This window comes from Dipodomys spectabilis, unplaced genomic scaffold, assembly GCF_019054845.1.
Source record: "Dipodomys spectabilis isolate Male_0828 unplaced genomic scaffold, ASM1905484v1 ptg000084l, whole genome shotgun sequence".
NCBI classification, from domain to species: Eukaryota; Metazoa; Chordata; class Mammalia; order Rodentia; family Heteromyidae; genus Dipodomys; species Dipodomys spectabilis.
In genome coordinates, this window is record NW_024870761.1 from 1,289,295 (window position 1) to 1,299,435 (window position 10,141).

Consider the following 10,141-nt stretch of genomic DNA (forward strand, 5'->3'; position numbering starts at 1 on the left):
GATTAGCAATAGGGTTAGAGATTGGGTTGGGCTGAGGGTGAAGGTCAGTGTGAGGGTGAAGCTTAGGTTTAGGGTTAATGTTAGGGTTAGGGTAAGGGTTACGGTTAGTGTGAAGGTTATGGTTAGGTTTAGGGTTAGTGTTAGGGTGAGGATATGGGTTAGGGTGAGGGTTAGGGTGAGGATGATGTTTAGGATTAGTGTTAGGGTTAGGGTGAGTGTTAGGGTTTGGGTGATGTTCAGGGTGAGGGTGCAGGTTAGGGTGAGGATGAGGGTTCGGGTGAGGGTGCGGGTTCGGGTTTGGGTTAGGTTTAGGGGTGGGTTAGGATTAGGGTTAGGGTTAGGGTTAGGGGGAGGGCTAGGGAGAGGGGTAGGGGGAGGGTTAGGGTGAGATTAAGGGTGTGGTTAAGTGTTAGGGTAAGGGTTAGGGTGAGGGTGAGGGTTAGGGTTAGGGTGAGGGTAAGGGTTAGGTTGAGGGTTAGGGTGAGGGTTAGGGTGAGTGTTTGGGTTAAGGTTAAGGATAGGGTGAGGATTAGGGTTAGGGTTAGGTTTAGGCTGAGGGTTAGGCTGAGGGTTAGCGTTAGGGTTAGGGTGAGGGTTAGGTTTAGTGTGAGGGTTAGGGTTAGGTTGACGGTAACCGTTACAGTGAGGGTTTGGGTGTGAGGTTTAGGGTTAGCATTAGGTTTAGGGTTAGGGTTAGGATGAGTGTTAGGGTTAGGTTTAGGGTTAGGGTTAGGGTTAGGGTGAGTGTGAGTGTTAGCGTTAGGGTTAGGGTGAGGGTTAGTGTTAAGGTGAGGGCTAGGGTGAGGGTGAGGGTTAGGGTGAGGGTGAGGTTGAGGGTGAGGTTTTCTTTAGGTAAGGGTTAAGGTTAGGATTAGGGTGAGGATTAGGGTGAGGGTGTGGGTTAAGGTTAGGGTTAGGGCTAGGATTAGGGTGAGCGTGAGGGTAAGGGTTAGGGTGAGTGTGAAGGTGAGGGTTAGGGTTAGGGTTATTGCGAGGGTTAGAGTTACAATTAGGGTTAGGATTAAGGTGAGGGTTAGGGTTAGGGTTAGGGTGAGGTTTAGTGTTAAGATTAGGGTTAGGGTTAGGATTAGGGTGAGCATGAGGGTGAGGGTTAGGGTGAGTGTTAGGGTTAGGGTGAGGTTTAGTGTGAGTTTGAGGGTTAGGGTGAGGGTCAGTGTTCTGGTGAGACAGGGTTAGGGTTAGTGTTAGGGATAGGGTTAGTGTGAGGGTGAGGGTTAGGTTTAAGGTGAGGGTTAAGGTTAGGGTTAGGGTGAGGGTAAGGGTTAGGGTGAGGTTTAGGTTGAGGGTGAGGGTTAGCGTTAGGGTGAGTGTGAGGGTTAGGGTGAGGGTTAGGGTGAGGGTGAGAGTTAGGGTTAGCATTAGAGTTAGGGTGAGGGTGAGGGTTAGGGTGAGCGTTAGGTTTGGGTTGAGGGATAGGGTGAGGGTTACGTTTAGGGTGAGGGTTAGGGTTAGGTTTAGGATGAGGTTAGGGTTATGGTGATGTTTATGGTAAGGGTGAGTGTTAGGGTGAGGGTGAGGGTGAGGGTTAGGTTTCGGGCTAGGGTTAGTGTGAGGGTGAGGGTGAGAGTTAGGTTTAGGATTAGCGTTATGGTTATGGTTAGTGTGAGTGTTAGGGTGAGGATGAGGTTTCGGGTGATGGTGAGGGTTGGGTGTAGGCGAGGGTTAGGGTTAGGGTGAGGATTAGGGTAACGGTTAGGGTTAGGGTTATGGTGAGGGGAAGGGTTAGGGTGAAGTTTAGGGTGAAGATGAGGGTTAGGGTTAGCGTTAGGGTTAGGATGAGGGTTAGGGTGAGTGGTAGGGTTAGGGTTAAGGTTAGGTTTAGGGTTAGGGTGAGGGTGATGGTTACTGTTAAGATTAGGGTTAGGGTTAGGATTAGGATGAGCGTGAGGGTGAGGGTTAGGGTGAGCGTTAGGGTTAGGATTAGGTTTAGTTTGCAGGTTAGGGATACGGTTAGGGTTAGGGTTAGGGTTAGGGTGATGTTTATGTTAAGGGTGAGTGTTAGGGTGAGGGTGAGGATGATGGTTAGGTTTAGGGTTAGGGTTAGTGTGAGGGTGAGTTTGAGGGTTAGGTTTAGGATTAGCTTTATGGTTATGGTTAGTGTGAGTGTTAGGGTGAGGATGAGGTTTCGGGTGATGGTGAGGGTTTGGGTGTAGGCGAGGGTTAGGGTTAGGGTGAGGATTAGGGTAAGGGTTAGGGTTAGGGTTATGGTGAGGGTAAGGGTTAGGGTGAGGTTTAGGATGAAGATGAGGGTTAGGGTTAGCGTTAGGGTTAGGATGAGGGTTAGTGTGAGTGTTAGGGTTAAGGTTAGGGTTAGGTTGAGGGTGAGGGTTAGTGTTAAGATTAGCGTTATGGTTAGGGTGAGGATGAGGGTTAGTGTTAGTGATAGTGTGAGGGTTAGGGTTAGGGTGAGTGTTAGGTTTAGGGTGAGGGTTAGGTTTATGGTAAGTGTTAGGGTGAGGATTAGGGTTAGGGTTAGGTTTAGGTTGAGGGTCAAGGTGAGGGTTAGGGTTAGTGTGAGGGTTCGGGTGAGGTGAGGGTTAGGGTGTGCTTGAGGGTTAGGTATAGGTTTAGGGTTAGGGTGAGGGTTAGGGTTAGGGTTAGGGTTAGGGTGAGAGTTACTGTGAGGTGTAGGGATAGGGTTAGGTTGAGGGTTTGGGTGAGGGTGAGGGTTAGGGTTAGCGTTAGGGATAGGGTGAGGGTTTGGTTGAGGGTTAGGTTTAGGGTTAGGGTGAGGTATAAGGTGAAGGTGAGGGTGAGGGTTTCTGTTAGGTAAGGGTTAGCGTTATTTTTAGGGTGAGGATTAGGTTGAGGTTGAGGGTTAGTGTGAGTGTTAGGGTTAGGGTGAAGGTTAGGGTTAGGATTTGGTTGAGGGTTAGGGTGTGGGTGAGGGTTAAGGTTAGGTTGAGTGTTAGGGTGACAGTGAGTGTTAGGGTAAGGGTGAGGGTTAGGGTTGGGTTTAGGGTGAGGCTTAGGGTTAGGGTGAGGGTTAGGGTGAGGGGTGTTGTTAGGGTTAGCGGGAGGGTTATGGTTAGTGTGTGGGTTAGGGTGAGGGTTAGGGTTAGGTTAGTGTGAGGGTCAGGGTTAGGGTGAGGTTAAGGTTGAGGGTGAGGGTTAGAATTATCGTTAGGTTTAGGGTAAGGTTAGGGTGAGGGTTAGGGTTAGGGTTAGGGTTAGGGTGAGGGTTAGGGTAAGGTTGAGGTTTACGGTTAGGGTGAGGGTTAGTTTTACTGTGATTGTTAGGGTTATTGCTAGGGTTAGGGTTAGGGTGAGGGTGATGGTGAGGGTGAGGGTTAGTGTTAGGTTTAGGCTTAGGGTTAGGGTGAGGGTGGGGTTGAAGGTTAGAGTTAGGATTAAGGTTAGGTTTAGGGTAAGGCTGAGGGGGAAGGGGAGGTTGAGGGTGAGGGTTAGGATTAGGATTAGGTTTAGGGTGAGGCCTAGGGTGGGGGTGATGGTTAGTGTGAGCGTGAGGGTTTTGGTTAGGTAAGGGTTAGGGTTAGGTAGAGGATTAGGGTGAGGGTGAGGGTTAAGCTGAGGTTAGGTTTAGGGTGAGGGATAGGGTTAGGAATAGGGTGAGCGTTAGGTTTAAGGTGATGTGTAGGGTGAGGATGAGGTTTAGGGTGAGTGTTAGGGTTAGGGTGTGGATGAGGGTGAGGGTGTGTGCTGGTTAGGGTTAGGTTTAGGTTTAGGGTGAGGGTGAGGGTGAGGGTGAGGGTTAGGATTAGGAATAGGGTTAGGGTTAGGAATAGGCTGAGGGTGACGGTCAGGGTGAGGGTGAAGGTTAGGGTTAGGGTTAGGGTGAGGGTGAGAGTTACGGTTAGTGTGAGGGTTATTGTTAGGTTAATGGTTAGGGTTAAGCTGAGGGTAAGGGTTAGGGTGTGAGTTAGGGTGAGGGTGAGGGTGAGGGTTAGGGATAGGGTTAGCGTTAGGGTATGGGTTAGGGTATGGGTGATATTTAGGGTAAGGGTTCGGGTTAGGGTGAGGATGAGGGTTCGGGTGAGGGTTCGGGTGAGGGTCAGGGTGTGGGTCAGGATTAGGGTTAGCGTGAGGGTTAGCGTTAGGTTTAGGGTTAGTGTGAGGGTGAGGGTTAGGAGTAGAGTTAGGGTTAGGTTGAGGGTTAGGGTTAGAGTGAGGGTTTTGGAGAGGGGTAGTGGTAGGGTTAGGGTGAGGTTTGGGTGAGTGTGAGGATTAGGGTGAGGGTTAGGGTGAGGGTTAGTGTTAGTATTAGGGTTAGGGTTAGGGTTAGGGTGAGGGTTAGGGTTAGGTTTAGGGTTAGGATAAGGGTTAGCCTGAGGGTTAGGGTTAGGGTTAGTGTGAGTGTTAGGTTTAGACTTAGGGTTTGGGTTAGGTTGACGGTAAAGTTTAAGTTGAGGGTTAGTGTTACGGTGAGGGTTAGGGTTAGGGTGAAGGTTAGGGTGAAGGTAAGGGTTAGGTTTATGGTTAGGGTTAGGGTGAGGGTTAGGCTGAGTGTTAGGGTTAGGGTTAGTGTGAGGGTTAGGGTTAGGGTGAGGGTTAGGCTTAGGGTTAGGGTTAGGGTTAGTGTGAGGGTTAGGGTTGGGGTTAGGATATTTTAGGGTGAGGGTAAAGGTTAGCGTGAGGTTTAGGGTGAGGGTGAGGGTTAGGGTTAGGATTAGGGTGAGGGTTACAGTTAGGGTTAGGGTTAGTGTGTGGGTAAGTGTTAGGGCGAGGGTTAGGTTGAGGGTGAGTGTTAGGGTTTTTGTCAGGGTAAGGGTTAGGGTGAGGGTTCGGGTGAGTGTGAGAATTAGGGTTAGCATTAGGGTTAGGGTGAGGGTGAGGGTTAGGATGAGGGTTTGGGTTAAGATTAAGGATAAGGTGAGGATTAGGGTTGGGTTAGGTTTTGGGTGAGGGTTAGTCTGAGAGGTAGGATTAGAGTTAGTTTGAGGGTTATGTTTAGTGTGAGTGTTGGGGTTAGGGTTAGGGTGACGGTAAGGGTTAGGGTGAGGGTTAGGGTGATGGTTAGGGTGAGTATGAGTTTTAGGGTTAGCATTAGGTTTAGGATTAGTGTTAGGATGAGGGTTAGGTTTAGGTTTAGGGTTAGGGTGAGGTTGAGGGTGAGTTTTAGGGTTAGGGTTAGGATGAGGGTTAGTGTTAGGGTGAGGGCTTGGGTGAGGTGAGGGTTAGGGTAAGGGTAAGGGTCAGGGTGAGGTTTTGGGTTAGGCAAGGTTTAGGGTTAGGGTTAGGGTGAGGAATAGGGTGAGGGTGTAGGTTAGGGTTAGGGTTAGGGTGAGGGTGAGGGTGAGGGTGAGAGTTAGTGTTAGGATGAGTGTTAGGGTGAGGGTTAGGGTGAGGGTGAGGGTGAGGGTTAGGGTTAGGGTTAGTGCGAGGGTTAGGTTTACGGTGATGGTTAGGGTGAGGGTGAGGGTTAGGGTTAGGGCAATTTTTAGTGTGAGGGTGAGGTTTAGGGTGAGGGTGAGTGTTCGGGTGAGAGTTAGTGTTAGGTTTAGGGTTAGGGATAGGGTTAGGTTGAGGGTAAGGTTTAGGGTGAGGGTTAGGTTTCGGATGAGGTTTAGGCTGAGGGTTAGGGTTAGGGTTAGTGTGAGGGTTAGGGTTAGAGTGAGGGTTAGTGTTAGGGTGATGGTTAGGGAGAGCATTAGGGTTAGGGTTAGGGTTAGGGTGAGGGTTATGGTTACCTTTAGGGTTAGGGTGAGGGTGAAGGTTATGTTGAGGTGTAGGGTTAGGGTTAGGTTTAGGGTTAGGGTGAGGGTGAGGGTGAGGCTTAGGGTTAGGGTTAGGGTTAGTGTTAGGTTTAGGGTGAGGGTTAGAGTGACGGTGAGTGTAAGGCTTAGTTTGAGTGCTAGGTTTAGGGTTAGTGTTAGGGTGAGGTTTAGGTTTAGGTTGAAGGTGAGGGTGAGGGTTAGGTTTAGGACTAGGCTTTGGTTTAGGGTTAGGCTTAGGGTGAGGGTGAGGGTGAGAGTCAGAGTTAGGTTTAGGGTGAGGGTTATGGTTATGGTTAGGGTTAGGGTCAGGGTGAATTTGAGGGTGAGGGTTAGGGTGAGGGTGATGGTGAGGGTGAGGTTGAGGGTGAGAGTTAGGTTTAGGGTTAGGGGTATGGTAAGCTTTAGGTTTAGGGTTAGGGTGAGGGCTAGGGTGAGCCTGAGGTCTAGGGTTAAGTTTAGGATTAGGGTGAGGGTTAGGGTTAGGGTGAGTGTTAGGGTGAGGGGTAGGGTTAGCATTATTGTTAGGGTGAGGGTTAGGTTTAGTGTGAGGGTTACGGTTAAGGTTAGGGTTAGGGTGAGGGTAAGAGTTAGTGTGAGGTTTAGGGTGAGAGTGAGGGTTAGGGTTAGCCTGAGTGTTAGGGTGAGTGTTAGGTTGTGGGTGAGGTTTAGGGTTATAGTGAGGGTTAGGGTGACGGTGAGGATGAGGGTGAGTTTGAGGTTTAGGGTTAGGGTTAGGGTTAGGGTGAGTGTTAGTTTTAGGGTTAGGTTAAAGTTAGGGTTAGGGTGATGTGTACAGTTAGGTTTAGGGTGAGGGTTAGGGTTAGTTTGAGGATTAGGGTTAGCGTTAGGGTTAAGGTTAGGGTGAGGGTTAGGGTTAGGGTTAGGGTTAGGATGAGGTTTAGGCCAAGGGTTAGGGTTAGTGTTCGGGGGATGGTAAGGGTTAGGGTGATGGTTAGGTTAAGGTGAGGGTAAGGGTTAGGGTGATGATGAGGTTTAGGATTAAGATTAGGGTTAGGGTTAGGGTGAGGGTTAGGGGTAGGGATAGGGTTAGGGTGAGGGTTTTGGTTTGATTTAGGTTTAGAGTTAGGGTGAGTGTGAGGGTGAGGTTTAGGGTTTGGATTAGGGTAAGGGTTAGGGTTCGGCTGAGGATGAGGTTGAGTGTGAGGGTGAGAGTTAGGGTTAGGGTTAGGGTTAGGATGAGGGTGAGAGCTAGTGTTAGCATTAGGGTTATGTTAGTGTGAGGGTGAGGGTGAGGGTTAGGGTTAGGGCTAGGATTAGGGTTAGGGTTAGGGTTAGGCTGAGGGTGGTGGTGAGGTTGAGTGTGAGTGTTAGTATTAGGGTTAGTTTTAGGGTGAGGGCTAGGGTGAGCGTGAGTGTTAGAGTGAGGGTTAGGGTGAGGGTGAGGGTTTCAGTTAGGAAAGGTTTAGGGTTAAGGGTAGGCTGAGGATTAGGGTGATTATGAGGTTTAAGGTGAGGGTTATGGTTAGGGTGAGGATTAGGGTTAGGATTAGGATGATGGTTAGGGTTAGGGTGATGTTTAGGTTGTGGGTGAGGGTGAGTGTGAGGGTTCGGGGTAGGGTGACGGTTAGGGTGTAGGTGAGGTTTAGGTTTAGGGTGAGGGTTAGGGTTCCCGTGAGGTAGAGGAAGAAGGTGAGGGTTAGGGTTACTTTTAGGGTGAGTGTTAGGGTGAGGCTTAGTGTGAGGATTAGGGTTAGGTTTAGGGTTATGGAGAGGGTAAGGGTTAGGGTGAGGTTTAGGGTGAGGGTGAGGGTTAGGGATAGCGTTAGAGTAAGGGTGAGGTTTAAGGTGAGTGTTAGGGTTAGGGTGAGGGTGAGGTTTAGGATTAGGGTGAGGGTTGGGATGAGGGTGAGGGTCAGGGTTAGTGTTAGAGTTAGGGTGATGGTGAGGGTTAGGGTTAAGTTTAGGGTTAGGGTTAGGGTTAGGCTGAGGGTTAGGGTGAGGGTTAGGTTTAGGGTTAGGGTGAGGGTTAGGTTTAGTGTGAGGGTTAGGGTTATTTGAGTCTTTGGGTTAGGGTTAGGAAGAGGGTTTGGCTGAGGGTTGGGGTTAGGGTTAGGGTTATGGTGAGGGTAGGGTTTAGGGTGAGGGTTAGGGTGAGGTTGAGGGTGAGGATTAGGGTTAGGTTGAGGGTTAGGGTGAGCATTAGTGTGAGGGTTAGGTTTAGGTTGAGGGTTAGGGTCAGGGTTAGAGTGAGGTTAGTGTTAGTGTTAGTGTTAGGGTTAGAGTGATCTTTAGGGTGAGGGTAACGGTTAGAGTGATGGTTAGGTTGAGGGTGAGGGTGAGGCTGAGGGTGATGGTGAGTGTTAGGTTCAAGGTGAGGGTTAGAGTTAGGGTTTCGGTGAGGGTTAGGGTTAGGGTTAGGGTGAGGGGTAGGGTGAGGGGTAGGTTTAGTGTTAGGGTGAGTGTTAGGGTTAATGTGAGGGTAAGGTTATGGTTAGGGTTAGTGTGAGGAAAAGGGTTAGGGTGAGGTTTAGGGTGAGAGTGAAGGTTAGGGTTAGCTTTAGGTTTAGGATTAGGGTTAGGGTGAGGGTTAAGGTGATGTTTAGTTTTAGTATGAGGATGAGGGTTAGAGTTAGGTTTAGGGTGAGGGATAGAGTTAGGGTGAGGTTTAGGGTAGGGTTAGGGTGAGGGTGAGGTTCGGGTGAGGGTGAGTTTTATGGTGGGCTTGATGGTTTTGGTTAGGGTGCGGGTTCAGGTGACCATGAGGGTTAGGGTGAGGGTGAGGGTTAGGATTACAGTGAGGATTAGGGTTAGGAATATGGTGAGGGTTAGGGTTAGGGTTAGGGTTATGGTTATGGTGAGGGTAAGGGTTAGGATGAGGTTTTGGGTGAGGGTGAGATTTAGGGATAGCTTTAGAGTTAGGGTGAGGGTTAGTGTGAGGGTTAGGATTCGGGATAGGCTTAGGGTGACTGTGAGGGTTACAGTTAGGGTTAGGGTTAGGGTTAGGCTGAGGGTAAGGTTTAGGGTGAGGGTTAGGGTTAGGGTGACGGTTAGGGTTAGGTTGAGAGTTAGGGTGAGGATTAGGTTTAGGGTGAGGTTGAGAGTGAGGGTTAGGTTTAGGATTAGGCTTAGGTGTAGGGTTAGGCTTAGGGTGTGGGTGAGGGTGAGGGTTAGGGTGTGGGTGAGGGTTAGGGTTAGGGTGATGTTTAGGGTGAAGGTGGGAGTTAGGGTAAGGGTGAGGGTGTAGGTGAGGGTTAGGGTTAGGATGAGGGTAAGTTGACGGTGAGGGTTAGGGTGAAGGTGAGGGTTAGGGTTAGGGTTAGGGTGAGGGTTAGGGTTCGGGTTAGGGTGAGGGGTAGGGTGAAGTGTAGGGTTAGAGTTAGGGTGAGGGTTAGGGTTAATTTGAGGGTTAGGGTTAGGGTTAGGGTTAGTGTGAGGATAAGGGTTAGGGTGAGGGTTAGGGTGAGATTGAGGTTTAGGGTTAGCGTTAGGGTTAGGGTAGGGGTTAGGGTGAGTGTTAAGGTGAGGGTTAGGTTTAGTATGAGGATGAAGGTTAAAGTTAGGTTTAGGGTGAGGTTTAGGGTAAGGTTATGGTGACGGTGCGGGTTCAGGTGAGGGTGAGTTTTTGGGTGTGGGTGACTATTAGGGTTAGGGTGAGAGTTAAGGTGACGGTGAGGGTTAGGGTGAGGGTGAGGGTTAGGGTTGTGGTAAGGATTAGGTTTAGGGTGAGGGTTAGGGTGAGATTGAGGGTTAGGGTAAGCGTTAGGGTTAGGGTGAGGGTTAGGGTGAGGGTTAAGGTGAGGGTTAGGGTTAGTATGAGGATGAGGTTTAGAGTTAGGTTTAGGGTGAGGGTTAGGTTTAGGGTGAGGTTTAGGGTAAGGTTATGGTGACGGTGCGGGTTCAGGTGAGGGTGAGTTTTAGGGTGTGGGTGACGGTTAGGTTTAGGGTGAGGGTTAAAGTGACGGTGAGGGTTAGGGTGAGGGTGAGGGTTAGGGTTGTGGTGAGGATTAGGGTTAAGGATAGGGTTAGGGTTATGGTGAGGGTAAGGGTTTGAATGAGGTTGAGGGTGACGATGAGGTTTAGGGACAGCATTAGAGTTTGAGTGAGGTTTAGGGTGTGCGTTAGGGTTCAGGTTAGGCGTAGGGTGAAGGTGAGGGTTAGAGTTAGGGTTAGGGTTAGGGTTAGGGTGAGGGTAAGGTTTAGGGTGAGGGTTAAGGTGTGGGTGAGGGTTAGGGTTAGGTTGAGCGTTAGGGTGGGCGATAGGGTGTGTTAGGTTTAGGTTTAGGGTTAGGGTGAGGGTTAGGGTGAAGTTTAGTGTTAGGTTTAGGGTTAGGGTGAGGGTTAGGGTGAGGGTAAGATTTAGAGTGAGGGTGAGGGTTAGGGATAGCATTAGGGTTAGGGTTAGGGTTAGGTTGAGGGTTAGGGTTAGGGTTAGGGTGAGGGTTAAGGTTAGGTTGAGGGTTCGGGATAGGTTTGGGGTTAGTGTG